We start from the raw sequence: 5,402 nt of genomic DNA, 5'->3' as shown, positions 1-5,402 counted from the left end.
TTTTTAGCCTATTTCTTTTATTCTTGCTATTCTCTGCCTCCATATCCTAATATTGCGTTCTCTGTGTGTGACTGCAGAGAAATTTTGAATAAAAGGATATCAAGAATACAAAAGAACTAATAGTTGTTTTGAAATTTGGGCTGTTTCCCAAAACAAAGAGAAATCTCTCCACATAATCTGTCAAATTTTCAAGAGCATTTTGTAGAATTTGACAATTTAGAAGGTTCTTGCCAAGGCCACACATATTTCTTACTTGTTTTGGATTTATTTTATCTTATGTTTTTTTTACATATTCATAAGACTCTGCATTGTTTTTGGAACAAGATGGGAGTGGGGAGACAGGCGAAAAAATAAAAGCCTTTCATGCATGACTTGGGTTTTAAACACTCAATTTTCTTTTCAGTATTTAAAAAATATTAATATATCAAGTATTTTATTTCACACTTAGAGAAAAGCTGCAAGAGTATCCCAAAGAACTCCCATATATTTTTCATCCAGATTCCTTGGTTGTTGATATTTAACCACATTAGTTTTATTCCTCACACTTTATTTTATGTATGTGTGTGTGTCACACATTTTTTTCTGAACCATTTGAGAATGTTATAGACATGATACCCCATTACTCTTAAGTGCTTCAGTGTAAATTTCCTGAAGACGAGGACATTCTATGTAATCACATTGCACTTCCAAAATCATGACATTAACCTTGATATAAAACTATCCCACTTAGTGTATAGACCCTGTTCATATTTTGCCTTTGGGCCCAATAAGGCTCTTTTAGCAAGGAAAAAAGTTTTCTTCTGGCCTAGGATTCAACCAAGGGTTATGTGTTACACTTAGTCATTATGTGTCTTTAGTCTCTCTCAATCTGTAAGTCCCCCAGTCTTTCCTTGTCTTTTGTGATCCTCATAGTTTTGAGAAGTACTGGCCAGTTATTTTGAAAAATGTCCTTCTATTTATGTTTGATATTCCCTCATTATTAAATTCAGGTTTATGCATTTTGGGCAGAAATAACCACAGAAGTGGGGGTGTGTTCTCAGTAGATCATTGCAGGAGGCCCACGGTGTCGCTTTGTCCTGTCACTGGTGACCGTCAATCCTTCGGTGAAGGAGATGTCTGCTGTATTTCTCCACTGTACAGTTAGCATTTTCCCTTTGAAACTTGTAAAATATTTTGTGTGGAGGTACTTTGAGACTATATACATATCCAATTTTCTCATCAGACTTTCCCCCACTAGTTTCTGTATCCATTGATCTTTCTTGCATGCTAGCGTTATGATCACTACCCAATGGTGACTCTCTAATTCCATTATCCCTTCTACACTTAGTTGGCATTTCTAGTGTAAAGGAGAACTTTCCCTTCTCCACCATTTATTTGATCTTTGTGGCTTAGTGGTTAGGATTCCATGATTTCACTGCCATGGCCTGGGTTCAATTCCTGATGGGGGAACTGAAATCTGCAAGCTGTGCAACATGGCCAAAAAATAATATAAATAAATAAAGGTCCTCTTAATACAGAGGGAATCCCAGGTGGTGCTAGTGGTAAAGAATATTTCTGCCGATGCAGGAGACACAGGTTCAATCCCTGGGACAGGAAGATCCCCTGGAGGAGGAAATAGCAACCCACTCCAGTATTTTTCCCTTGAGAACCCCATGGACAGAGGAGCCCAGCAGGCTAAAGTCCATGGGGTCTGAGAGCACTGAGAACTCACTCATGCAATACAGAGAAAATAATACATGTGTATTTATATATACACAAGTATGTATATTCGATCATCTATTAAAGGTTATGAGTTCAAACTGGCATCTCGGATTCCAGTTCAGCACTACTGGGTTCATTCCAGTGTCCATCCTGTCCATATTTGTAACTGTTCTCAAATAGTGACAAGCCTGTTTCCTCTTAACCTCAATTTATTTGCTCATTTCTTTGTACATAACCAATTTCTGACCCTGCCACCTTAATGCCCCCTCAGCCCTGCCAGCCCTGGCTGCCTCTATAGGAGAAAGGGAAGAGAATTCTAAATACTCAAGTTTTAAATATCCCTTTCTCACAACCACACCAAGCATTGTTCCCAAGTTCCCCTTGCTCTGTGTTTACCTGTTCACAGCTCATGGATTTTTTTATATTCATCAATTTAATAAGTATTTATTGAACCCTGTAGTGAGAACTGTAAATGCAGATGAAGTCAGTATTTAAGATGACCAGGCTAGTGGAATTAAACAGAAGTACACTAATGTACACAGTCTGGATGGGTGGGGAGTTTGGGGGAGAATGGATGGATATGTGTATATGTGTGGCTGAATCTGAATCCCTTCGCTGTTCACTTGAAACTACCACAACATTGTTAATTGGCTATAGCCCAATATAAAATAAAAAGTTTAAAGAAAAAAAAAGAAGAAGAAAACCTAACAGCAACAAAAAAAGTACACTGACCACTAAATGTACTGATTCAAGTGTGTTGGGGAGTACAAAGGAAGCACAAAGTGTGTTGGGAGCATAACCTGGTCTGGGCTTCTTGGTTGCTTCCCAGGAGAGGTAACACTGAGCTGAATTGAAGAACAAACTCAAGGTGGAGGGAGAAGTGAGAGGGAAATAGGCAAGAAGAGACCAAGGCACACTCACAGTCATGTGGGTCATTTGCTAAACATGAGAAATGGGGGTGGAGAGAAAAACAGAGGCACCTCTTATCTTTTAGGATTTGGGAGTCTTTAGCTTATGTAAGGGAAAGCTATGAAAGTGAAAGTGTTAGTCACACAGTCATGTCTGACTCTTTGCGAACCCATGGACTATAGCCTGCAAAGCTCCTCTGTCCATGGAATTCTCCAGGCAAGAGTACTGGACTGGGTAGACATTCGTTTCTCTGGGGGATCTTCCCGACCCAAGGATCAAATCTGGGTCTCCAGCATTGCAGGCAGATTCTTTACCATATGAGCCATCAGGAAAGCCCTAGTGTAGACATAAGAAGGGAGAATTATGGAGAAGAGGGTGGTTAAGGACAAAATCCTGACAAGCATCAACATTTAAGGGGCAGGTTGAAGGAAAGCTGGGGTGGCAAGAGGGGTAGGAAGAAACACTGGAGAAACTAGCTAATGCTCTCAGCAAAGCTAAGGAGGGAGTCGTCTCCAGGGTCACTGAAGATGAGGATGGAAAACTTACCAGTGGATCCGATAATTAGGAGGTCCCCTAGCGATTTTCATGAGTGTGCTTTTCTTTCTTTCTTTTTTTTTTAAATGAGTGTACTTTTCATGAGGTGAACGGGACAAAACTGGGATTGCAGTGGCTTGAATATACGGGGGTTTAGAAAATGGAGATGAACGATATAGTCTGTGCCCAAATCTTCTAACTTCCTCTTCCTTTTCTTTCCCCATTCGTGCTCAATTGCAATACAAAATTGTTCCCATTTGCTCCCTTGTATACTCAGTGCTGTATCTCAAACATAATAGTCACTCAATAAAATTTTGTTGCATGATAACCACCCCCCCCACCTCTAACCCACAGAGGGAGCTGTAAGAAAATCACTTCAACCTGTAGAGGGAGATGAAAGAAAGTCATAGGAGTGGGGGTAAGGGGAAGGATTAACCTATAGAAAGAGCCAGAAGAAACTCCTAAGGTAGTGTTAACCACACACTCTCACCTCTAGGAGGAGCATCAAGCTTCTTGTCTTCCAGGCATTCCCAAGGAAAACTTGAATGAGGAATCTTCATCAAGGAGTACTCCGCTTAGGTAATAATTATTCATATGTACCTAATATAGACCTTCTGTTTGTGGCATGTGATACCAACTTTCCATTTATGAAAGCAATGTGAAGATTTCAGTTAACATAAACTTAGCAAATAATATTTTTAAAGACATGTATTTTAAAGATAAATATAACAAAGAAAAAGTGAGTTCACTTAAAGAAACATCAAAGTAAAATCATAAATCAGAACTTAGATCCAGGAATGGATTGGGTCACAGTGATGTATGGAATTGTTGGTATGAAGAGGTTAAACTCTAATGAATCTGTGGGAGATGCTCTTTGGGGTCCCTCTTTGGAGCCTCTTCTGGGATTCTTATTCTGCTCACTCTTCTATGAAGTGTGGTAAGAGAAGTCGGGCACTTCTGTAGCTTCTGAGAAGATACCTCCCTCTCACCTTGGTCTCTTCTTGCCTGTCTATTTCCCTCTCACTTCTCTCTCCACTCTAAGGGGAACTTAACTGGGGTCCTGGGAGAAGAAACCTAAAGAGTGCTTGAGGCCTGATTTCCTAGGTCCTGGTTTGCTTGGAACTGAGTGCTTTTCTGGGGACTTTCAGTGCTAAGGCAAGGAAAATCCTGGGCAAACTGGGACCAATTGGTCACGCTAAATGGTTTCTTGCCTGGCCTAGATGTGATTTTCCTTCAGTTTTTTTCCTTAATGATCTCTTCTGACTGAAGTAGAGGTGAGTGCTCCAAAGCTAAAATCAGAATGTTGCCCTCAGAGAAAGAAGCTTCTAGACTGGGTCACTGAGGTCTACTTGCTTTGGGCAAAAGGAAGTTTGGTGTAATCCTTTTGGTGACTACACTGAAGTTTGAGGTGAAAGACGGAACTAGTAAAGGGTTTATTTGTTTGAATCTATTCTTCAGGCATTTATCTTTCTCTGGAACCTATGGGGTTGGATTGAGAGGAGTGGGGAACTGTGGCTGTTGTAAGTAGTGGGTCAAGATTCTACGATTTATAATCCTAATGTATATTTCCTCCTCTAAGACAAAATTAACATTTCATAGTAGTGTTTTAAATTATTTTCTTTTTTTAAGAAGTTTTTTTCTTCATTCATTTAAAAATTATAAATTATGAGGGGAAAAGTTCATTATAAACAGTTTAAATCTTATAGAAGTATGCAAAGTAAATAAATGGCCCCCCCAGTCTTTTCACTTATAGTTTGATTTGTATGCCTAATTACCTCTTTATATATGTGTGTGTGTGTGTGTGTGTGTGTGTGTGTGTGTGTGTGTGAACATGCTTATAACAGACATGTGCATATTTTATAACTTTTTATTGAAGTATAACATACATAGAAAAAAGTGTTCAGCTTGATGAATTATTACAACTGGATGGTCTGTGGAATGTTCTGGCATGTTCTGTGTGACCTGGGTGATGGTTACATGGTTTTATTTGTGATCATTCATAGAGGGCAAGTGGCTAGAAGTGGGCATTCAGGGCACCTCAAGTGTTCTGGAATGTTCTGTGTGATCTAGGTGATGGCTATATGGGTTTATTCAGTTTGTAGTAACTTATAAGGGGGTGAATGGCTAGATACAGACATTAGAGAGTGCTTCAGAATTTCTTTAATTTTCTATGTTGACCAGGATGATGATTTATGGGTTCATTTTTAGCAATTGTGTAGTATTCCCATGTAAGAACATTCCATAATTTATTTAATTAA

At 39.2% G+C, this 5,402-nt stretch overlaps 1 protein-coding gene across 1 annotated transcript in view; it reads left to right on the top strand.

Moving 5' to 3' along the window:
• Nucleotides 1-3,639: 3,639 nt before the first annotated feature.
• The window catches only part of PLAC1 (placenta enriched 1), a 198,620-nt gene continuing 196,857 nt past the window's right edge, over nt 3,640-5,402 (top strand). Inside the window, exon 1 of the mRNA XM_061137279.1 lies at nt 3,640-3,723. The gene's annotated coding sequence lies outside the window, so the exon portion shown is untranslated. The remainder of the gene's footprint in view (nt 3,724-5,402) is intronic.

The sequence above is a fragment of the Dama dama genome, chromosome X, assembly GCF_033118175.1.
Source record: "Dama dama isolate Ldn47 chromosome X, ASM3311817v1, whole genome shotgun sequence".
Taxonomy (NCBI): domain Eukaryota; kingdom Metazoa; phylum Chordata; class Mammalia; order Artiodactyla; family Cervidae; genus Dama; species Dama dama.
This window is presented reverse-complemented; position numbering and strand designations above follow the sequence as displayed.